We start from the raw sequence: 26,686 nt of genomic DNA on the forward strand, positions 1-26,686 counted from the left end.
ACTCCTTTGTTGCCTTGGCAGTATGGTTTGGGTCATTGTCATGCTGGGAGACCCATCCATGACCCATCTTCAGTATTCTGGCTGAGGGAAGGAGGTTCTTGTGCAAGATTTTACAGTAGATGGCCCCGTCCATTTGCCCCTCAATGCGGTGAAGTCGTCCTGCACCCTTAGAAGAAAAACAGCCCCAAAGCATAATGTTTCTACCTCAGTGCTTTGCTGTAGGGATGGTGGTCTTGGGGTCATAGTCAGCATTTCTCTCCCTCCAAACACGGCGAGTCAAATGAATGCAAAAGAGCTCAATTTTGGTCTAATCTGACCACACCACTTTCTCCCAAGCCTTCTCTGAATCATTTAGATGTTCTTTGGCAAACTTTAAACGGCCTGTACATGTGCCTTCTTGAGCAGGGTGACCTTGCGGGCACTTCAGGATTTCCCTTGCGGTGTAGTGTAGTGCAATGGTTTTCTTGGTGACTGTGGTCCCAAATGCCTTAAGATCATTAACAAGCTCCTCCCGTGTAGTTCTGGGCTGATCCCTCACCTTTCTCATGATCATCCTTACCCCATGAGGCAAGATCTTGCACAGAGCTCCAGACCGAGGACGATTGATGGTTGTTTTGTATTTCTTCCATTTCTGAATAAAAGCACCAACAGTTTTCTCCTTCTCACCGAGCTTCTTGCTAATGGTCTTGTAGCCCATTCAAGCCTTGTGCAGATCTACAATCTTGTCTCTGTCTTCCTTTGACAGCTCTTTGGTTTTTCCCATGGTGGTGAGAGAGGTTGGAATGGAAGATACAGATTGTGTGGAAAGATGTCTTATACACCTAACGAGCTGACATTAGGAGGAACTTCTTAAAGTAGTAGGACTAATCTGTGTTCCTCATGGGCACATAACCAGTCTGTGGGAGCCAGAATTCTTGCTGGTTGATAGGGAAACAAATACTTATTTCACACAATAAAAATGCAAATCTATTTCTAACCTTTATATAATGTGTTTTTTCTGGATTTTTTGGTTGGTATTCTGTTTCTATCCGCTAAAATAAACCTACCATAAAAATTACAGACCCTTCATTTCTTTGTAAGTGGGCAAACTTAGCAAAATCAGCAGGGAATCAAATAAATATTTTCCCCACTGTATGTGTGTGTGGGTGGGTAGGTGTGTGGGTGTTTAAAGGATACAGGTTGATACTGATTCTGATACAAAAAAATCTCACTGCAAATTTATTTATTTATATATTTTAGACAAACATATTTTTTAAATATTAAATGTTAAAAATATAGATATTATTTACTTTATTATACTATAAATAGTTACATATGTGTGGTTTCAACTGATTCTACTTTTTTATTTTTTATTTAAATTTAAAATGTTTAAATTTTAAAGTTAAATTATGGTTTAGCAGCAAAAACATTTGCACACGTTTTACACCCAAACGCACCTGTATGCATGGTTAGTGAATGAGACCGAACATGAGCCTCAGCATTAATCCTTAAGAATGAGGAACACAGTCCTGTTGAGTATTCAAAGGAGGCTCTTAATTACCAGGCTTAAGCATATCACTGGTATGGCGCCTTTGAAGCAGTAAGACGGACGAGCATACACCTGATCGTACTCGTGAAATTCAGTCCTTATCAGGCATCATCCCCTGCTATTTGCCCTGATGCTGTAATGAATGCGGTGTGATACAGCACCCTAATACACAGGAAATAAGATTTGACCTCATATCGAATCTGTCTCGGGTACTGGGCTACAAGAATATCAGTTTGATAGCACACATCGCTGGGATTGCCATATTACCCCGTTCACGTCGATACAGATCTCGGGAATTGTAGCAGCGGTTCATTTTTGCTGCGTCCTCTGGTCATCATTTGCTGGAAAAGTGGAGATGTCTATAGAACAGAGTGATTGAGCGATTCCCTGGTGTGACTGCTATTAGCAACTTCCCTGAGAGAGAAGCGCTGTCACCCGCCTCACCAAGCGCATCTGTGTTTACCATCAGACTAACGCCATGCCTGGGGAACCAAGCTAATGGAGCCCATTAATGAGCCTGATGCAGCAAAGTACGGCACTTCTTCTAATCAATGAGAGGAAAGTGCACTAGTTTCTCTCAGATTTGTCACAGAGACAGGGAGGATGAGAGGCTCTCTGAGCACCGCTGAAGACAGATGGCAGAGTGGGAGTCTCACAAGTGGATGTACTAGACTGGCATGAGTCGAGAATAAAGGCGAAGGTGCATAAAGTGCAAGACGCCACAAAAAAAACAGTAGTCTTATCTGCACAGGCTTACACTGGCAACAAGATAATTGTAATGTTGAGTGTTGACTTCTGTAGATATTTTTAAGGGGCAACTAATCATTAACATTCAAATTGATAATGGATATTTATACTGATAATTACAATTCATTATTTATATTTATTGATAATTAACATTTCTATGATTCAAAATGTAAATATTCAAATGAAATATTTGCTGTTAGTTTGAAAGGTTCTTAGGTTAAGAAGCCATATTTTAATATAATCATATATGCACACGTTTTAAAAACAATATGATTACTAACAGGGTTTTTAATTAACTAAACCTACAAACAAACAAACAAAAAAATACTTTAATGAACTTACACTTTAAATGAAATGTACACACACACACACACACACACACACACACATATATATATTTATATATATATATATATTTGGCCAGTTGCCAAGACCATTTTAGTTTAATTTGATGTACTAAAATAAATTTATCTAAAACTGAAATAGTAATAAAAAACAATATAGACATTTCAATAAAAAAACTAATTAAAATAGCAAAATCAACAACAACAAATTACCAAAAAAAATTACTAAAATTAAAATGAAAACAGAACCTATCCAAATTAATTCAAAACTACAACAGGACCACAACAATAATAAAATAACACTATACAGTAACAGTAACTGAATTCCAATAAATAGTGCCTTAAATTTCCAAGACAAATTTAGAGTAGAAATGTAGAAATAATATTTTCTTGTAAAATGTACTTCAATAATCTTTGCTTTATTTCCTACCTCAATTTTACAGTATGGTTTGATTTTATTTTATTATTATTAATAATTAAGTAATTTAACCCATCCTGCTGCTTTTAAACTGTTTTTATTTCAAAAGTTCCAGCACACATTCATGCATTTCTTTTTCATTTTCTAGTATTCATTCATGGTCAAGACTTTACCCAGATAATCAAAGAATAATTGACAGACATTTGCAGCCCTCGACATCTGAAGGGTTATGAAACATGTCAACTTGAAGAGACCTCCAAACATTCTCGTTCTGAGAAGAAGAAAAAAAATACATCATTGAAGGACAGCAAGCTGGAGCTTCCTTCCACACTAATTACAAATATCAAACGGAATAATAGAATTTTCACTTTAACCTCATATGAATTATTTCCCAACCACGTCTAATTTCCTCTTTAAGCGCTTATGTATTATTCCTCAGAATCCCTGCTCGGTGACTGTCCGATTGCTTCACACGGCAAAGCAAACGTGGCTGCAAGGACATGAGCATAACTTTGAACTTTGTGCTGATTAAAATCTTCTCTGACAATGACAGTTCAAGTGTGTTCGGCTCAGGCAGCTTAATGATTCTTCTCTGATCATAACCTTACCCGCACAGCCCTTATGGAGCAGAATCAGATTAACATAACTATATATAAAACCGCACTAGTCACCACTACTGGCTCTCCACAGCTGATAATAAGATACTATAAAATGCCCTGTAAATCCAGCACCTTGCGTTAAAGCCAGTTACTTAGAAGCATCCAAGATCCATCTTAGCCTGGATTTTGTGCCCTCTTGCTTATCAGAGATGGAATGAGTCAATTATATGAGCTGTCTTTACATGTCTGGTACAAGCTGAATTAAATTTGACCATCTTCATGCCAGTATTTAATGGGATAGTTGATGCAAAAATAAAACATTTTCTCATTTATTTCAAACCTATATGCTATATATGCTGTTTTCCTGAATTTTATGGGGGTTTTATATATATATATATATATATATATATATATATATATATATATATATATATATATATATTAGTTAACAAGCTTTTCAGTTATGTGATAAGACAATCTTTCTCTTTTCTTTTACTCCTCCCTTTTGAAGGAAGGATATTAAGAAGGTCTAGCAAACTCTCTGACAGTCTCAGCATTGACAAACAGAGCTCCAAGTTCAGGGGACAAGATTTCAAATGACATCCATCTAAATACTGAGATCACGGTGCGCTTGAAACCGACTGCCACTGACTGCAAGACCAGAGAGAAGTAGAGGCGATGCAGGTGGCCTTCACAGCTGACTCATTTCCCTCATCCTCTCTTTACAGTTCATTCTAAACCCAGCCAACGGTTTTACAGAGAGTGGCCTCGGAGATGAGTTTCGATTAACCTTTCAATACAAAAGTAATCTCAGCTACCTATTCAGCCTTTTCAATTGCAATTTTTGTGTCTGTAAAATAATCAACAGTTGAAAGGGGGGAGGGTGGCTGCAAGTACACAAAATCGTGCCTGGCAATATGATGCTGTTGTAGAGACGCTCGGGCTGAATGTAGAGTGGATGGATCAGGGAGCAGCCCGCGCTTAAGATGAGAACTACAATACGCTGTGTTGTCCGTCACTTATGGGTGCTTAGAGTTGTAAAACAAGACAGGGCTTTCTGCTGCTGGCATGAGGCATGATACACCACTAAATGTAAAAGTGTTTTCACTGTCTCTCAGAGGTACTAACAAAGCGGTAAAAAGCAGCCCTGCTGTAGGGGCTAAATGCACAGTTATCAACATGATAATTAATAGATGGCTGACTTTTCCTTTTGTTGACATGGCATGGTTTGATTCAGATGGTAAATATAATATATTTTGTTGGGTGTCCATATTAGAGATAATTACCATGTTTAGAATGAAAACATCATATTTAAAAACATGATATTAATCATATATAATAAAATATAATTTGTTGTTTCTACTGTAAGTCTATATTACATTATTAAGGGATCTCCTTCAATGCTTTCAGAATCTTTACTTTTTAAAATTATTTTGTTTCTGTATTTTAAAATATATTTTTTATATTAGCATTTTAATGAACAAAAATTTATTATTTATTTTTTCCAAATAAGCAGAAAATAGTACAAACTATTGCTAACATGATTGTTTTGAACAAGTATTAATCTAGACATTATTAAACAAAACATTATTTTAGCTGAAGTCTTTGTATCAATACTGTTTGTCTTTTATACCATGCTGGTGAGCTTATTAACCCGTGTGCGGGGTAAAAGGCCCACCTTGCCACCTCATGCATTTATAAGATTTTTAAACAAAATAAATGACTTGTATTATTTATTTTCACACAAAATCTTTTGCTCCATTAATGTTCAATACAAACGTATATATTTTTCTGCAATTATACATTTCAGGTGCAGTGAAAAGCACATTTTTTCTTAAGGTGTGCCTTTAGCCCCGTTGTACCCTATATAGATACACACACACACACATATATACACAGATTTCTGTTTCAAATAAATGCTGTTCTTTTGAGCTTTCTATATTTCTCAAAGAGAAAATTATCAGAGTTTCTACAAAAATATAAAAAAATAAATATTTCTTGAGAACCAAGTTAGCATATTAGAATGATTTCTAAAGTATCAGCTTTGCAGTCCCATAAATAAATTACATTTTAAAGTTCTTAAAATAGAAAATAATTATTTTAAATTGAAATAAAATTTTACAATATTCAGGCATGATCAGCTAGAGCCAAAAAAGCAGGAAAATCTGACCACGCCCCAAGTCACGCCTACAAACCACGTCCCATCACTTATTATTAAAAATATATATTTCAGCACATTAAAAGATATATCTTACATTGTAATAATACATACTATTGTCATGTAAAAAATAAAAAGTAGCATTTAATAATCATGATAACAATATAATATAGTATAATAAAGTACTAACAGAATTGTTATTATTATTAAAAGTACCTGCCAAAATTATTACAATTATTAATGATTTTGAAATAAATATCTTCTGCTCATCAAGGGAGGATTTATTTGATCAAAATAAAGTAAACAAAAATAAAATATTTATAATTATAAATATTTATATTTATAAATATAATTCCTGTGATGCAAAGCAGAATTTTCTTTATCATTACTCCAGTTTTCAGTGTCACATGATCTTTTAGAAATCATTACAATTTATTTGACTCTCAAGAAACATTTCTCATTATTATTATTATTAATGCTGAAAAAAAAATTTGCTACTTCATATTTTGTGTGGAAATGGCAATACACTTTATTTTTCAGGATTTTTTGATAAATAGAATGTTTAATGAACAGCATTTATTTGCATTTATCAAATATATTAATAACATTTCTTAATGCATTTATTAAATAGAAATCATTTAAAATTCTTCACTCTCTTCTTTTATCATTTTCATGCATGATGAATAAAATTATTAATTTCTATGTTTGAGTGGTATCATTGTTCCCACAAAAATATTAAGCAGCAAAACGTCTCGGTTACGTATGGTAACCCTCGTTTCCTGAAGGAGGGAACAGAGACGTCATGTCGGATGACTGACGAATTGGGATATCGCTTCGATACACAAATCTACTTTGAGTGTAACTAAACGAGCCAATGCACATTGGCATGCAATTATTGCATCCAGCTGAAGCTGATCACAGCGTAAGCATAAAAAGGCAGCAGGTGCAATGCATAGCAGGTTTTCACTGAGAAGCTGAGCCAGTGACCCGGCCGCTCAGCGGTGGTACAGCATCCGTGGCGATGGGATGTGACGTCTCTGTTCCCTCCTTCAGGGAACGAGGGTTACCATACGTAACCGAGACGTTCCCTTTCAGTCGGTCACTCTCAACATCACGTTAGATGACCGACAAACTGGGATTCCTACCAAAGCGCCATGGATGCTGCCCCTTCCAGTGTCCTGTGCGAGCCACCTGCGCCCCTTTTTGGTGTAGGTCGGGACATGCAACAAAAAGTTCCATTCACCACTGTTGAAGCACTACCAACTCAGTGAAATTGGATAACACTGGGAAAACGTACCCATTCCACTTGGAACAGGGACGCTGCAGAATCTCCATCCTTCCTGAAGGAGGTCTCGGGAGCAAATACACATATGAACATCCGTTTAGGTGCATATGGAAAATTGGAGGTGATTGTAACCTTCTTGGAAATGGCAGAAGTCTGCTGGGGAAACTCGGGCTCTGAGGCTATACCGTGGACTTTACACATATGGGATCCACTTACGTCTTACATATGGAACCCAGCCTTCAAGGGCTCAAATGGGCCCTGCTGTAGTGTTTTAAGCACTAGAGACAGGTCCCAAGAGGGTATGGAGGGGGGCCAGGAAGGATTTAACCGGATCCTGGATCCTGATGACCAGGTCATGCTTACCCACCGACTTCCCTTCTATGGGGTCCTGGTACGCAGCAATCGCAGCAACCTGGACTTTGAGGGTGGAGGGAGACAGCCTTCGCTCCAGACCTTGCTGCAAAAAGGAAAGCAAGGAAAGCTCCTGGGTCTTCTCGACGAGAAGAACACCACTTGACCAACAGGTTCCACTTCAAGGCGTAAGTATGTCTCCTAGACGGTGCTCCTGCCGAAGTGATGCTGTCCACTACCTCTTGGGGTAGGTCACCAAGAACCTCCGCGTCCCATCCAGGGACCAGACATGAAGTTTCCAGAGGTCTGGACATGGGTTCCATAGGGCCCCGTCTCTGAGTCAGAAGATCCTTCCTCAGAGGAATCCGTCAGGGAGGGGCTGTCGTGAGGAGCACTAGTTCAGGGAACTAGGTCCGAGTGGGCCATTACAGCGCCACAAGCAAGACCTGCTCCTCGTCCTCCCTGAACTTGCACAGCGTCTTTGCGAGAAGGCACACTGGGGGAAATGCCTACTTGCGCAGGCCCCGCAGATGGCTGTGTGCCAGTGCGTCCGTGCTGAGTAGAATAACTGGCAGAGAGAGGTTTCTGGTGAGGCAAACAGGTCTTCCTGAGCGGCTCCGAAACATCTCCAAATCAGCTCGCCGTACAGGGATGAAGTCGTCACTCTCCCGGGAGCATACCTTGAGACAGCTCGTTGGCAGTACGGTTAAGCAGGCCCAGAATGTGAATGGCATGAAGTGACCTCAGAACCTTCCGACTCCAAAGGAGGAGGTGGTGGGCGATTTGCGATATGCAATGGGAGCGCAGACCACCTTGTCGGTTGATGTACGCAACGGTCGCTGTGTTGTCTGTTCCGACCAGCACATGATTGCCTCGTAAGCGCCCTTTCAGACAGTTCAAGGCAATGCGCACTTCTAACAACTCTAGGCAATTGATATGCCAGTGCAAATGGGGGCCCGTCCATACCCCAGACACTGTGTGCCCATTGTACGTGGCCCCCCCAACTGGTGGTGGAGGCATCTGTGTAAACCACAGCATGCCTGGAGACCTGTTCCAGGGCCACTCCTGCCCGTATAAACGTAACATCTGACCACGGGGTGAAGGTTTGGCGACAGGCCAGTGTAACTTTGACCTGGTGAGTGCCGCGCTTCCACGCCCACCTCGGGACAAAGCCATGAAACCAGTGCTGAAGCGGTTTCATATGCAATAGCCCTAGTGGTGTAAGTGCACTGGCAATGCGTACTGCTAACAACTCTAGGCAATTGATATGCCAGTGCAGATGGGGGCCCGTCCATACCCCCGACACTGCGGCTGCAGCTGCTATAAGCCCCAAGACCCCTCTGAAATAGTTTCAGTAGGACTGCTGTCCTGCCCTTGAACGAATTCAAGCAGGTCAGCACTGACCGTGCACATTCCTCTGTGAGGTGTGCTGTCTGTTTGACCGAATCCAACTCCATACCAAGCAAAAGAGATCCTCTGCATCGGGGAGAGTTTGCTCTTTTCCCAGTTGACCCAAAGACCCAACAGGCTGAGGTGCCAGAGCACCAGGTTACTGTGCTCGCACAACTGATCCCGAGGCTGTGCTAGTATAAGCCAATTGTCGAGATAGTTGAGGATGCGAACACCCTGCTCTCTGAGGGGAACAAGAGCTGCCTCCGCGACTTTCGTGAAGAGACGAGGGGAGGGGGGCAGAGACAGCCTGAAGGGCAGGACCTTGAACTGATATGCCCATCCCTCGTACTCAAACCGCAGAAAAGGTCTGTGACGCAGAAGGATCGACACATTAAAGTACGCATCCTTCAGGTCAATCGCTGCAAACCAATCTTGGGGACGTACGCACCCGAAGATGCATTTCTGCATCAACATCTTGAACGATAACCAATGAAGGGCCTGGTTCAAGACTCGCAGGTCCAAGATTGGCCATAACCCACCACCTTTCTTGGGTACAATGAAGTAAGGGCTGTAAAACTCCGCCCTCATATCGGCTGTAGGGACCAGCATTCTTCATCAGTAGGACTGCCATCTCTGTAGTGAAGTGGATGCTGCTGAACTTGGGGGGATGACGGGTGAACTGAATCGCATAGCCGAGGCTGATGGTCCGCAGAAGCCAGCGAGATGGGCTGGGTAGCGCTAGCCAGGCACCCAGAAACCGTGCAAGTGGGACCAATGGAACCACCACCGTACCCTCAGTGGGGAAGCGAGGTGGAACGCGGGGACCCGACTCAGGCGGCTTGTGACCAGACCGGAGGGGTTTGACAGGTTTCACAGGTTTGCAAAGGGTGTGTGAGGAGGGCCACTCTCGACCAACTGAAAGGGAACTTTTTTTAACATTGATAATAATGAGAAATGTTTCTTGAGCAGCAAATCGGCATATTAGAATGATTTCTGAAAGATTATGTGACACTGAAAATTCTCTTTGTAAGAAACAATAGATTTATAAATGTTTCTAATGATGAAAGTTGTGTTCCTAAATGCAATTTAAAGCGGCTCAAATCAACCGAAACTAAAAACAGTACTGTAACAAATTCTCACAGCCATTCATATATAGTCTCCAGGTCGAGTAACACGTTTCAGTGCTGATTCTACTCGCATTTGGCTTTTGAATTATTTGAGCGTTCTCAGGACCATTCCGGCCAGTGTTGCCAAGTCCACAGTTTTCCGCGAATTGGGCTATTTTATCACTGTTTCTGCAGGTTGTTTTTCATGTCCACGTGTTAAAGCGACCGCGATAATGTGTTATTTTGCCCGTGGAGTGTGAATTTTACATGTGATTGTGAATGTGATTTTTAACGGGGAGCCCCCCTCGAAATGCGATTGGGTTATAGTTTTGGGCTAGTTTTGAGTAGCAATTGGGCAGGTTTTGTTGTGAAAACCTTGCAACCTGATTCCGTCCATGGTGTTTTGAAAAACAATCTTTTCACAGTTTAGTTACTTGCTTAAGGCGACTTGCGCGATTTCAATCACCATGCAGATACCCGAGGCGTGTCCTGAGAGTCACATAGAATATAGACTAACATGGCTGTCTTTTTGAACCAAAGAAATAAAAGCAAACTATCTGATTCTGTACCATATTGAATTGTATAGCATCATATTTTTTTCCATTGTATCATAATGCATTGAATCGCATTGTGTTGAATCGAATCAAAATCAGACACACTGCATCGTAATGGAAGTGAATCGCATTGCAACACACTGGTATATATATTTTGGTATATATATTGATAGTACATATAAAAAGTATAGTACACATAAAATTTATAGGGCTATATATATTTTAGACTATGTTGTTGCCTGTGTCGAGTGTTTTACAGTCATTAAGTATGCTGTCTTTGTATGTTGCCTATGTATGCAGTAGACAGCACAACTTCACTAGGTTTTGAAACGGAGCATGTACTATCACAAAAACATAAACCCAACAGCAGATACACAACGTAGGCGTCTGACATTTCAAAACCGTCTCTCTAAGTCTTGTATTGACCCATCTCAAGCTTTGCTGACAGATGCCAGCTGCTGTTCTGACAGTGTGTGGATAAGGGATTGAAAAATGAATTCCTACTGGCAAACACATGCACTGATGTTGTTTTTTATAGAGAAACTTTAGCTAAAATGATTACCAATTCCTTGTGATTTGAACAGTCTAGTGGTCTTTTTAACGGTGCATTAGAGCAGCCAGTGGAAAGGCAGAACTATCATCACACAGACGTTGACTGAGCAATGCTTTCTAAAGAGGTCAGAGATATTGTCATGACAACGTCTGTTCGGTCCAGGTCAAGCAACCTCCATTATAGTAACAGATGTGGACGGGCATCACATGTTGGCGCAGATTTCTGTGTGAAAGTTGCAATTAAGTATGACAAAACAAAGATTTGGAAGAGATATAACCCTGAAGTCATCGGCAAAATAGAAGCCAAAAAGAGCACGAACAAAGGCCAGGGCAGCATCTGCTCGGGTAAATATGAAATCATGCCATTACCAAAATGGCATGAGATGCGTGGAAAGGTAATAAAATGTCACCGTGGAAGGGAAAAAATATTATAATTTCAGTGCTTTTTATTTTTTTTATCAATAGATTTTTCCATTACCGTGCAAAATGAATCTATTACCGTGCAAAATGTAATTCTTGCTAAGAATTACATTTAGGACCTAGAAATGGCACTATGCCAACCTGCCTCATCTTTGTGTCATTTTTTAACCTTTTCCTCCTCTCCGAGGAATGAAATGACAGGAAATGTAAACAGTTTTAAAATAGAAGTTTTTTTCATGGTCATCCTGTAATTAAACTAGACCAGTGCAAAGAAAGTGGGAAGAAAGAGGAAAGGGGCCAAATTATGCATTGATAAAAGAAATAAACTAAAACAACAATGAAAATGAAGAAATAACTATTCAAAACCTTTCATGACACAAACTACTGAACCAGAGCACAGAGGACTCAATGCCAAAATAGTGTCAAAAGCCTGTCTAACCTACCTGTGAAACCCCAATGATGCAATAATTCAGATTCCCTGCAACTTACATACTGGAGAACATCAGATGGGAATAAAAACTCAAGGACGATAGAAAACATCAGCCTGTAGAGCAGCAGAAAAGTCCTCATTCAACCATTATTTTGTACAATATTAAGTATCACTGGATTCTAAAATGATGGAGAAAGCACATACTCAGCTCTAAAGTCTAAAGTCCTCACACCAAGAACGCTAACAATAACTCCTGTTTATTATAAGTGCACAATGCTGTTATGTGGTCTGCTGCTTTAAATGCTCAGGCTCTTTAAAGTGAGATAGATTTCGAATGACTGTCAATATTCTTTATCATTCATCAGCTGAAAAAAATCATTGTGAAAGTAGCTGTGTTTCCATTACCCTTCAAATTGCATAGACTGAAATAGCGAATTGAAAATACGCCCAATGGAAACCTGTCAATTATGCAAAATATTCCCATATATCACAAAAAAAGTTTTTGCTCTCTCACAAGGTGGTTTTTCAGGCAATTCGAAGAAGGAATATTTTACAAAGCTGCAATGGAAATGGCTTTTTCGCATTTACAAGTCACCTGGTGTGCATAAAAGTCACATGATCATTCTTTACTGTACTATAACCCTTAAAAAATGTGGCTGCTTACACAAACATTGACTACACAACGTTTGTAATGGGGGGCTTTCCTTGTCATTAAAGCTTGAAAACCCCTTATTTACACTGCACATGTCTGTGGCACATTATGGCTCCAAAACGACCTCCAGAGCTGATCACAGCCACTCCCAGAACCGGCTCTCCACACTGCTTTGCTAAAGATACATGTCTATGTCTTCTTTGATTAAAATGAATGGCTAGTGCGGTGGCTGCGATATATGGAAATCTACCAACATCCATCACCATGACTTATTTTTAGAGGAAATAATTATGTTTTATTCACATAACATTGGTTAATGGAAACGCTGCCATTTCGCAACTATTTGTATTGATATATATTGCAAAAGGTTTGCGCACATCTGTAATGGAAACCCAGCTAGTGATTCCAATGATATTGTTTCTTTATGCAATTAAGGTTGTACAAAGAAAGAACATCCATCGCCATGACTTGTTGAGAAAGAAAATAATTACGTTTTAGTTGCATAACATTGGTTAATGGAATGGCCATCATTTCGCAACTGTTTTTTGTCTACATATATTGCAAAAGGTTTGCGCAAATCTGTAATGGAATCACTAGCTGGGCAATGATATTGTTTCTTTGTGCAGTTAAGGTTGTGTAGGAGTCTGCTATTCTTTTAAATTTAGAACTATTTTTAAAACTGTATCTTTATCATTATAGTTATCATTCTTTGTGTGTTGTTAAAGTTCTAATATATGCTGATGGTCAAGGAAGACCATTTAAAATGTGCTAAATAGGCAGAAAAAAATACAAATAAATGAAATGTGTATTAGTTGGTCTTCTTTGTAGGACAAGCAAACTAATGTTTCCCTGCCAGGAGAAGAGCAAACATACAGCTTTGTCAGTCTCTTACAGGAGTTGTGGGACGGATGCCCAGTAAATCATTTCAGAATTGAGGTCACAAGCAGGCAGGAAGTGGTTTCAGTTCTACTCTAATCAGTGCCACTTCAGGCCAATCCTTCATATATCGGCCACCTTTGCAAATCTAAGTCTCTCCTGACCTGGGTTTGATGCCAAGCTGATCAAAAATTACAATTCATGTACGAGATGCTGGGTTAAGGTGGATCATCCTATAAAGATCCAATATTTAGATGGGTTTTGGAGAATTGAAAGAGATAATCACCAACAACTACAGGACAGATTACAGATTGACCAATGAGATGAACAAACCAGTTAAATAGCCTACAGAGGCTCTGTTTGTGTGCCAACGGATTACTCATTTTATGAAGAAAAGGTTATGACTGTTCCTAAGACGTAATTTTGTGACAGAGGATTAAACATGGTTTAGTTGTGGAGTGTTTCAGCTTTTCATAGTGCAAACATCAATGCATTGCAGGAGATTATGACAAATCTGATTACCATTATTTTACTTGTTCCGCTCATGCAAATTTTCATTTGGAAAAAGACTTTAACCTTGACTTCTCTCAGTACTTCAGAGAGGAAAGAAACGTAAAAGAAAAAAGAGAGCATTTCAAAGCGGAGACCAATTTACAGAGCATCAATGCTATGAAGATGCAAATGACAAATCAACAGACAGAGATATGCAAATGACGTTGATCTAAAGTCATTACCACCACAATTAGTCTCCGCAATCATTTAAAATATTTCAATAAGGATGGTTACAACTCATTGACTATTCATTATGTTCTCTAATTAGATCATAAATTTTAAAGATATACCAGCACAAGCATTTGACAGATAACTTCTGGTGAGAAGACAGTACAGAAGAATTCTTTGAGCATGTATTAATAAAAGTCAAAGAGCAAAAACTTTGGAAATAAATGTTGTTTGTTTGCACATGCGCTCAGAAACTTAATGCTCCTTAATCATTAATATACAGAAATCACATACAACCAAAGTAAACTATGAACCCGGTGACACCATGGCACACAACACAAAGCTAACCATAAGTGTGCCTTGAGAGAAAATATAGCAGCAATAACAACCATAATTCCATTGAAAATTCATAAAATGACATTAAAAAGTGTTTTCAGACAACCCAATTTAAGGCATTGCTGGTTTCTAATGATAAATTGCTTAGAACTCTAGGATCATTTTTTAACCACCTACGCAATCTGTCATTGGGTGTAGAGAGACACTGACAGACAGTTGTTTCAGTGTTAGGTGATTTTGTTACATATCCTGACAATAGAGTGATGCCAAAAACACTTTAGTATGCCCTCAAAATAAATGCCCCCTAAACTTAACTAAACTGCCTAGAGTGTATTTATTTTTTCTTACCTTTTACTTATGTGTTTAAATTACAAGTTTAATTTCCTTCTGCTGGTGGCTACAACTTTTTTCCTATCTTGGCATACCTGTGAAGCTTAATAAAACCCAAAGCAGACTCCATCTTTTAAGGCATGATTTGCTAATAATGTTCCTCAAGCTGTATAAAATAAGCATCATTTCATACTCGGAAAACAACAGCGAACAACTGGGTAAATGTTGCTAAATGGTACGGGGCCAAAATGTCTCTTCCCCTCGATGAAATAAACATAATGGTTGGTTGTGTATCCTGCTTATGGCAATGGGGAATGCTTTTTTGTAAATCCCCAGATACATATATTTGTTATATTCCATTTTATTATTTGTTAATGGCTCAGTGGTGCTGGGACTAAATCAATTTGAGCTGATCTTTAAAAGCCAGCGCATCAGTGAGCACATTAGCCTGATTTGCACTTCATTATGTGCACTGATGGGCAGTGCTGAACAATCACATCAGCAGGTGCAGAGTAGAGTGGAGGCAACCCAGGCAGGTACAGCAGCAAGAGTGTGTGCCTGTGTGAGCTGCAAGAGTAATTGCCTTTCTAGAAGAAGATGCAAAAGGTCCGCAGAGAGATTTCGTGGATGTTCCACTGTTCTTTTCACCAGTAAAAGAGTAAACTAGGACTGCTTGAAAACAGAAAAAAAGCATTTTAAATTTTTTTTACTTTTCTGAAATGTGTCATCCTCTCTGCGTGCTTGCAGTTCTTCGACTATTGCTTTGGGATTTGCTATCTGGAGTTGTTGTGCTGCTTTTAGGTTTCTTGATGATTTTCCAGGCAAACATTTACACAAGATAAAATTGCATCAAGTTTTATATTTTTACACCTCCATTGCTATAGAATTTCCTTGTTCCCTTTCTGAATGTGTCGTTGCATGATTTTGTTTATTATGTGTACAGCACCTTACAGGAATGAGGTTATCATTGAAAAAAAAGAAACCTATATTGGGAAAAAAATGAACATTTTGGTTTTAGGTATTTGGTATTAAGTGAATATAAAAATTAAAGCAATCAAATTTGTTCCATGAACCACAAATTATGACAAGGCAGAGCAAAAAAGATTAAATTGGGTTGATCTTAGATTCATTAGCAGCAGATAATTAGCATTGATAACTGGAAAGCATATCTTTGAGCTAAAAATGCAATTAATAAATAATGATACGAGTGTTTATCCGATTTATGTTTTTCATTTGGTTCAAATTCAAGTCATCTGACAAATCTTATCATTTGAATCTTGTGGGAAAGATTACATAAATGCACATTAAAAATTCATGCAAATCAGGGAGGTTATGTAAAATTTCTTAAATAATCTCTTAAATGAGCTGTTCACTTTGTAAAACCCTAAAAAGCATTAGCATTTTCATGCTAATGGATTTAAATACAGGTTTTCTATTTATGAGTATAAATGAGGACTTGAAGAGCATTTCTATTTTCTTCTACAAAATAGAAATAAATTACTTTCAATAAAAATAAAATATATTAAAAAATACTTTTAAAAACTGAGGGCCCTATTTTAATGCCCGGGTGCATGGTCTAAATGGGTTGTCCCTATTCTTTTAATGAGTAATGGGTGATTTTTGGGTGTAACGTGTAATAAACCAATCAGAGTCTATTATCCCATCCATGTAAAATCCAGTTTAGTTTGCGGCATGTTGGGTTCACTATTTACATGGTGGAATGTAATTTTTCATTTTAAAAATGTTTGTGTGCTTCTGCATGTCCCTGTGTGTGTAATAAGCAAAGTGTACGCACATATTACTAACGCACTCTTTAAATAACAAAGAAAAAATATTGTGCCAGACTTTAGACCAGGTTTAAGTTGGTCTATGGCGCAGTCTATTTTCAATTCCTCAAAATAGTGACAAGCCAACAATGGGCCTGAACACACCTCTTTTTTAGACCAGCGCGCATAAATGGGCGCAAATGCATTTGCTATTTAAACAATGCGGCCAGGGATGGGAAAATGAGAACTGCATCGTGCTGAAACTAGCAAAATCACTTGCGCTGCGCCTTGTGCCGCACTGCGCCAGGTGTATGATAGGGCCCTTAGTTTTTAAAGTACACAATGATTTAAAAACTCACATTTGGGGTATAAACGCAATAATTTTATATCGTAGAACAACATAAAAGTCTCTTTAAGTGATGTTAACCACAGACCTTATTTTACTCATAAATCGAAATTAGCCTTCCGGTTTGGCCTACAAACTGATGCCATTACTGAACATCTCTATACTGTAAACTGCTCTATTGTACAGAAACTGGTCCATTTACGTCAAACACACTAGCTACATTCAGGTGACTAATTCACATTTGGAGGCCACCATAGAAGCAAGCATAAATATTAGCACTGCTGCAATCTAAACAACCTCATTCCCACAGTGACCACCTATAAAGTCCTATTATCACATTAGACAAGTGCGAATGGGATGAGTCTGGGAGCAACTTTGCGAATGGTGTCTTTGTGGATCTACTTATGAGTGCCGGAGGACAACACATCACCTCTCTGGTGGGTCACAGTTGGCTGATCTCTCTCCCCAGGGGCCGACCTCTCCAATGAGAAAGGCATTAGATGAAGGGCAGTGGGCAGCTGTGGGTTTTAACAAGGTAGCTGGCTACATTTGAGCATGTGTTGCTTATTCGCAGCTGAAATGCTCTCAGCGCCAGCTTATGTTTGACATATTTCCCCCTCTACTGCATATTTACAGAGGCCATTGAAAACTCCTCAAGGGCATGACAGGCAATGTGGGAGAGCATATTTGTAGCCTTCAGCTTTTCTGTAATACTGAGGTCTCTGCCCAACTTCTCGCCCTTGGTTTCAAAAAACACATGGGTAAAACAGCTACTCCAATATATCAAAAAAATACTTCTGTATCACTTATAACAACCACACAGCATTAACGTTGTCCATGGATGTACGGCTTCTTTTAATATTTCTTTGGACTCGTTCTGAAGCGCCTTAATATTAAAGTGCTTTTTCATGAAACATCAAACCAGAACTCCTCTTAGTTTTTCATATGCTACTGATCGCTGTTGTCTGTGGGAATATTTCAGGGAAACCGCATCTGATGGTCCAAATCAGTTAGGAGTATGATGTATAGCTCATAGGTATGAGTTATATTGTAATCTGATCTCACTACAAACAAAAGCTACACAAACAAAGATGTTTAACGGGACCTGTGATTCAAACTTCAGAAGCAAATGGCATGAAAAGGCTGGAAAATATATGCAGTATATATACATATAGACACACACACGTGTATATCACCCAGACCACCTTGACAAATTTAATATATTTTGGAGGTTATGAAGGAAGCAAGCTTCACTATACCTGCATATGTGTAAAAAAGCTCTTCAAATAAATCATGAACACTTCTGTATTACTATTAAAATTGCCCATGGATGTATTACGGCTTCTTTTAATATTTTCGGGACTCACTCTGAAGTGCCTTAATATTAAAGTGCTTTTTCATGAAACATCAAACCAGAGCTCCTCTTATTTCTTCATACGCTACTGCTCGCTTTTGTCTGTGGGACTATTTTAGTGGAGTCCAATTGGACCACATCTAATGGTCCAAAACAGTCGAGTCTGATGTGTAGCCCGTAGGTAAAAAGGCATGATGAATCGCACCACACACGCAGGATTAATCTTTCTCATTAACTCCGAGCTGTGAACTGGAGCTTCACATGACCGCACAGGAGGTGTAGAGGCTCTTTAAACATGGACGGCACTTGTTAAGGATTACATCGGCCGCATCTCATTTTACGGCCAAGAAACCACCACCATACATCTAACACTCTATATCTAACATATTAATGAGGAAAATGGTGTACAAGTCAGTTCAAGGCTATTGGGATATGAGTATTTTTTTAGAACTTATTAAGAGTTCTAATTGGAAAAAGTTTGGCAAGGAGCCATTTTTTGCACCACTGTTCTAGCTGATATAGTTTCTCCTTTATTAAAATATTTGAAATATTATGATAAAGAAAACACTTAGGGTAAACAAAATGTACAATCAGAGCAGTGCAAACGATTAACAAAGGGCTGAAATCACTAAATGGCTGCACCACTTTATCATTTTACATGCAAAAAAGACGTTTGGGAATATTTTGAATAGATTTATTTGTCAAATCATGATGGAATGAGGGAGAAGATGGGCCAATATGTTTTTTGGCCACACTTTATTTTAAGGTCCAATTCTCGCTATTAACAAAACTAGTATGACTTTTGCCTCAAACTCCTAATTTGCTGCTTATTAATAGTTAGTAAAGTAGTTGTTAAGTTTAGGTATTGGGTAGGGTTAGGGATGTAGAATATGCTCATGCAGAATATGTGTTTTAAGTACTAATAAACAGCCTATATGTTATTAATAGGCATGCTAATAATCAATGACTTAAAAGTGAGAATTGGTCCCTATACTAAATTGTTACCATATTATATTTTATTTTATATTAAAAGTGATAAATTTTAACATTGTTACAAAAATGAACATGGTTCACACAAAAATATTATGCACCACAACTGTTTTCAACACTGATAATAATAAATGTTGCTTGTGCAACAAATCATCATATAAAAAATCTGCATATTACAATAATTTCTGAAGGATCATGTGACAGGTAAATAACAAAACAGAAAACTTATTTAAATGAGCAATATCACACAAGTAATCACAGCCATGCTGATGTTCAGCCATATTGCATTGCTATGTGATACTGTCTTTTTACAACAGTTCAACGGCACAAGTGTGGAAATACTTAAGAAACAACAACGGAGCCTCTTTTGTGCGGAACTAATTACTTCTGCCAAGGATTTAAATCTTAAGTTGACAGTTTAACAGTTGAGCCCAAACATCCGTTACTAATTCGATAACGTCACTTTAGAACTAGTAACGAAGGAACGTTTAGTTGCTTCATTAAAAGCTTATTGTATTACTGTATTAAAAATGCTCAATGTATTATGTAGAGTCAAATAGTATGAGAGAGAGATGGACTGAGCGAAAGTGATTACCTGCATCTGATACAGCATTCATTCTTCAGCTCAATCCCATATTCACAACAAAACATTAGTTTGAATATTCGCTGAGGAAAGTGATCCTTAATTTCCTAACTTTTCACATCTTCGAAAACACTGAAGCAATTTTCAAATAGATGTAATCTTTACTAACAAATCACATATTTAAAGTCTAAACAACTACATTCTCAACTAAAAAAAAAAAAAATATATATTAAAACTACATTCCATGACACAAAAACAGTATTATTCCTAAAATTATAGTGGATTTGGGTGTTCGCCATGACACTTGCTGTGAGAAATACCACAAGCGAAGTGATACAAACGGTGGAACAGTTGGAGTTATGTAAGAATATCACACACCTCAAAAGGGTCTCAGACAATCAGATTTGAGGACAGAAAGAACTGTTGTATAAAAATAACAATTTTTTAATCAAATACATGCAGCCTTGGTTAGAATAAGAGACCTCCTTCAATTCATTTTATCTTCATTTTTTATTCATGCATTTTAAAGAGTTAATTTAGATGTCTGGGTTGCATTGGTAGAGCAATGCTGTATAGTCTCAGAAAAACTTTGGAACTGTGTCATGCAAATCATATTCAGCACAAAGTTTCTGGCCATGTTTGTGCCGCTATCAGATTTGCATGATTCCTTGCAAACTGGGTGCTAAAACAATCCAAACAGCATGTCCAAATAAACAATGCTATCAGTGAATTCCCTTAAGAGAGTCTGTCCCAGGTTTATCAATGATCATTTTTCATTCTTAATCTGAAAACCGTAAAATCCTGACAGGTTCCTGTTAGCAGATAGAGCTGGCAGGGCAAAAATCCCATGAGACATTCGCAAAAAAAAAATAAAAAAAAAACCTGGGACACAGTGAGAAGCAAAAATATATGTTTTTGTGCATGAAACACCAGCTTGTTTTGTTCTTGGCTGTTCTTCAAAGAGAATTATAGTTCTGGTGGAGGTTGCAGAGATCAGCGGTCACAGACAATGTTGGGTTTCTTATTCTTCTATAAAAGTCTACAGATATTTTTTTAGTAGGTCTCACTGTATGCTGCTCTGGCTGTGTATGTAGACTTTATTAATAGTCCTTTTTAACACTCTTGCAACCACAGAGATAACACCATCATACAATCATCAATGTGTGTCCTGTTATCTGATGATTCTGGGATTACTGGACCTGACAAGAGATCCCCCACGAGCTGATGAAGGCTTAGCCACCCACTACATACTCTTCCAGAAGCTTCTGAGGGCTTTGCTCCAAATCACATGCTTAAAGCGAGAGATAAAGGCCAAACCTCCTAACCAGGCTCAGTAGTGCTGATGGCCAGAATGAGGTCATTCCCAAGCCTTGAAGCATACTTCACCAATCCCCATCTAGGGAAACATCTTTCACTATTAAAAACTACCAATTGTTCTCCCCATCCAGCAGTGATCAAAAAGATAAGTACAGGAGGCAGACAGGTGTTGTAACTAACTTTGTTTCAATGTCTGTAACTGAGTTGTTGCTCTTTTCACTTTGCACCCACATTTGAAACTTTGACATGATATTCCCAGATTTATCTGCTACAAATTAAAGTAGTTTAGAAATTGATAACTACACACACACACACACACACAAACCCCAACTGTAAATCAATGTGAAATGAGAATACAAAGAGTGTAAGAATACAAAGAAACAGTTGAAGCAAGTTAACAGCTATGCTATGCTTTTTTTCAATTTTACAAATATAACAAAGATTATTGGAGTGTTTTATAAGAAAATACTACTTCAGGCTATGTCAAAATTTCCCATTTAATTCAATGTGTAACTTCAAAATTATCATTATTTCTACATAATTATTATGTGAAATTTACTAGCAATTTCTGAGTGAAAGTTGTTTTATCAAATTATTTTTAGTCGAAATCTGAAACTGCAAAATTAATTAATGGAACTGGCTGAAAGGTGTTTAATTTAACATCCAACACAAGCCAATACATATTCAATATCAAACCATTCTAACTAATAAATGGCTATTATTACAAACATACCATTTAAATTTAAGGTCAATATTTTTTGTTGAGTATTTACTTTTGTTGAGTAATATTTGATCCATCAGGGTTTTATATATATATATATATATATATATATATATAAAGTACATATATACACATACTCGCACGTACACATACACTACTTTTATTCAGCAAAGACACTTAAAAAAATAGAATATATTTAAAATAGAAAAGTCTAAAAGTTAGAAAATAGTTACTGCTTTCATTGTGTTTTTATCAAATCGCTGCAGTCTTGATGAGCATAAGAAACAATTTTTAAATCTTACCAACCCCAAACTTTTAAACAGTGGTGTTAAAAAACATTCAAAACAAAGCAAAGTTCAAGTTTAAGCTAGCAAACTTCATATAACAGTATCATGGACAACAGTTTCTCTCTGGGAATAAGTCTGGTTCTTCAAGACCGAAAACAATTGGCTTTACTTGACAGTGGCGGCCTGCTGTGAACTGCAGGGAGGAAAAGTGAGAAACGTCTGAGTGCAGCACTGACCATCCACAACACTCAATGTTACTTATTCTGATCATGGTTTAGACTAACAAACTACCACACTTCAGAGAGAGGCGAAAGCACCCATTCCTCCCAGGTCCCCCTGGGCCTGTGCAAAACAGGAAGAGTGAATAATAATTTAGGAAAAAGAATCATCCGGTGCCTTCAGTCAAATAATGACAGCCACTGTGCTGAAAGGTTGAGAAATTCATGGGTGGGGATGCATTAAAAATCATTACCAAGAAATGTGCACACTAAGATTATTCGCTGCGGGCAGCCGCTGATTGCTTTGTGGAGGGAGTCTGTGCGGCAAGCAAATCAAACTAGAGGTTGAGAGTGAATAAGTTTCCCCTGTGCACAAATCACTAATTACTTATTAATGGCCAGATGAAGAGAGTCTGTGCCTTCAAAGTAAACACGTGCCAGCGACCCTGGAGGGGCTGAAGGAATCGCTCTGTAAACTGTGATGGCAACTAATCAAGTTCCATGGCTCTTGCAGCCTCCAATACATCGGTGAAAAGGCCAATTCATAGTCCTTTCTCTAAGGGGACACACAAAAAAAATGCACAGAACCATCTGTGTGTTAGAGAGAGGCAAACAGTGGATGAGAGAAACACCATTTCAGGAACATCAGGAAGAAACACGTTTTTCATCTGTACAGTGAAGGCGAATGGAGACCTAGGAGAGCCGCGGCCACCACTGACGTTCATTGCGCAGAAAAGAGCAGCTTGTAATAGCGATGCACAATAGATCGGGACCATATCAGTTAATGTATTGTTCAATATTAGACTTTTTTACAGTTAAATATCTAACACCCTTAGAGATAATTGCCTTTTAAAACAATGTTAAATCTAATCTTTGTGAAGGATTTCTCAAAATATAAATCCATTTTTCACTAAATGCATATTACTCGATTTTAAATTATGTTGTGCTTTATGCATTTGCCCACTGCCATATTCATGTCATTTCCACTGTGTGCTGTATGTACAGTAAAATAAGTGTTACCTTGGCTTTATTTGGAAAAAAAATATGATTCCCAAAGCATACAAACTACCAGAATACTGAGTGCCCTGTTGGTTAGTGTTTATTTCCTTTTTAATTATATTTTTTATTAAATATTTATTTATTTGTGAAAAATACTTTGTCATATAAAGTATAAGTATGTTTACTTTACACATTTTTTTTAATCCATTTTCAAATTATTTTAAATTTCTTTAATATTCATTAAAATAAATACAATTATATCGGCTTTATTTCGGCCACCCTGCTTTCCAAAATATCGGCATCTGCTGTCAAAAAACCAATATCGGTCAACCACTAGTCCTAGCATGGACAATTTATGTGGAAGAGCTTTTGGTGTCCACACAAAAAAAAGAAAGCCATACAAACAAATGATGACATTATATTCATATTTGGATAACTGTCTCTTTAAGAACGAATGTATTAAATCAGAACATGATTAATATATGCATAAATGTGTTCAACACCCACAGTAATCCATATTAAAGTGACTGAATTATTAACCAGAGGACAATGGATCTACAAAATTGCTGTACTTGAGTACAAGTGTGAAAAATGCATTATGGGTGGCCTTTAAATAAGCTATTTAAACATAAATCTTTTGCTTATTCAAAAAGGAATTCAATAAACAATGTGACCACAAGGCTATTAAAGTGAAATGCAATACTTATATTCACCATCATTCATTTAATTGACACACCTTCAAATTCAAGACAAGCAGATTCATGTTTATGGACCAGTCAAATGACAGAGCTAATCAACTTTTGGTCATTTGTACTCATCAGAATAGTGTATATGCAATTGGACTAAAATTGGATAAGGAAAAATATCTCTGCTATAGCAAAATAAGAAATGGTCCATAAGGAACGATTATTCATTTGCATGTATTAGCATATATTCCACTGGGACAAGCAGAAACGTGTAAGATTGTTTAGTCAAAATTACAATACAGCAGGGGCTATTTATCTTTTGAGAGGTTGTTAATTTGTTCGTAAGGGAAGCGTGTTTCCATTTGCATTATGAATCAGGTGTAAATCCCATCTCAACATGTTACTGCTCTCCAAACCACTAATGAGGCAAAAAGCAAGGAAGTGCAAGCACCAAATACACGACACTGGCCATGTGAATTAAAATTACAAATTTAAGAGCGTGTTCATCACAAATAAACATTATAATCTTACAGTCATGAGTTCTATTCTCAGAGAAAGATTAAAAATATTGGTCGGTGGGACTGGTTAAGAAAGGCTGTAAAATTTAATCTAAAAATATTGTTTAAAACTCTCATTTTTTTGCCAGAGCATCTGCGTGAATTCTCTCACAAGAGAATAGAAAGTGGAAAATGGAAAACACAAATGAAAAGCTTTACATGCATGGGTGAACAACTGCTGCAAAATATTTAATTTCTATTATAATAAATATAATTTGGAAAATTGGAACATTTATTTGAGTAATAATAATAATAATAATAATAATATAAAAAAAATAACTTTTATATTATCTTACATATTACTTAATCTATAAATAAATAAAAAGTAGATATATTTATCTTAATATAAAATTATATATATTTCAACATATTTATTAATTTATTTTTAGATTTTCATACAAAAAAAAAAATGCACTTTAAATCTCAGTCCTACAGTGTATGGTGTATTCATTGAACATTGTGCTGGAGGAAGTCTGGCAGTCAGATGCGATTCTAAGGAGCTATTCTGTTTTACCCTGATTGTGTTAGGCAGGGAAAAGCTGATCACCGAGCATTTTTATCCCTAGGCTGATGATAAGATGAGGAGATCTGGCTCCAAGAGCACCAGCGACACAAGCGGGTTGAACCATGTGCTGCCGCCCAACGTAACCTCCTTCCCTCCCCCTCAAGCACCTACACAACTACACAACACATCAACAGCCAGGGACCCTAGAGAAACAGCCCTATCAGCAGCGCTCAGCTGGTCACTATTAAAAAAACTGTTTGGTTGGAACTCGGAGCGCAGCCCAAGCCGAGAACAGAGCTGTGCCTATCTCCAGGGGTTGAGGGGACTTGGAGCCATCACAAAGACATTAAGGCATCAAGTAGAGGAAAGGCAAAAAAACTTATCACCAGTCTTTATGAACACAGTAGGAACTACAGAGATATCAACATCACTTAACAGTTTCCCACAGCACCACGTCACCAAAGACATCACAAATTTACTTGCTATTGAGAACTAAACTTTTTCTTTCCGCATTAATTAAAACTGGTCTGATAACTCTATTAGAAACTGCTGTTTCTAATGTTAGAGCACCCTTGGAGAACATTTCCGAAAACAACGCATCTGCCAGGAGCTTCTTTATTTCTGTCTACATCAAAGGCAATTAATTTCTGAGCTTTTTATTTCTGCATGCTAAGCTTCATTCATTGTTCTAGTAAACACCCACTATTCGCAAACAAATTGGAGAGGAGCAGAACTGGATCATATCGAGACCGGAACATTTAAAGTCCGTTAATCATGCATGTGATAGTGGCCGAGCTGTAATTCAGTGGTAACCAAGGTTGACAAATTTGCCAAGGCTGTTAGCGTATAACTCAAAACATGATTTAGATATCAGGCGTGAGAGAATACAAACAGGAATGAACATTAATTTCTCTCACGGTCATTTACTCACTTGCACAGAATATCTTTAGTCGCTTCATCAAATCCGCTTGTTCTAATTAGAGCTCAACACTCAATGAATCAATAAAAAAAATTCTCACTTTTGCACACTGGGTTGTTAGGAAAATTAATTTCAAACAGGTCATCTTGTGCAGTCTGCACATCACTTAATAATTCATTTGTATTTAGTTGCATTCTACTAATTAAGAGTTAAATCTACTAATTGAGAGTTAATTAGTAATTGTTTTGAAAGGGTAATCTCACAAATTGCCTTTGGGCTATGTAGATTTCACATAATGAGTTTCAAGATAAACCTGAACTAGAAATATGTTCCCCTAGAAGGTGCAGTGTCCAGTGGTTTTAAACAGGTGAGATTCAGGTCTGTTCTGTTAAAGGAATAGTTCACCCAAAAATGAAAATTCTGTTATTAATGACCCTCATGTCATTCCAAACCTGTTAAGACCTTTGTTAAACCATAATTTTATGAAACTATGAGAATATTGTTTGTGTGCAAAGAAAACAAACATAATGTAACTTCATAACATTATGATTGAAGCACTGATGTCACATGGACTATTTTAACGATGTCCCTACCTTTCTGGACCTTGACCGTGTTAGGACCCTTGCTGTCTATGGAGGGT

At 37.7% G+C, this 26,686-nt stretch overlaps 1 protein-coding gene across 1 annotated transcript in view; it reads right to left on the reverse strand.

Annotated features, from left to right (window-relative positions):
* Positions 1-26,686, reverse strand: part of LOC109072285 (transmembrane protein 132C-like) — a 136,077-nt gene that overhangs the window by 70,154 nt on the left and 39,237 nt on the right. The gene's annotated exons all lie outside the window — the stretch shown is intronic.

This window comes from Cyprinus carpio, chromosome B21, assembly GCF_018340385.1.
Source record: "Cyprinus carpio isolate SPL01 chromosome B21, ASM1834038v1, whole genome shotgun sequence".
Taxonomy (NCBI): Eukaryota; Metazoa; Chordata; class Actinopteri; order Cypriniformes; family Cyprinidae; genus Cyprinus; species Cyprinus carpio.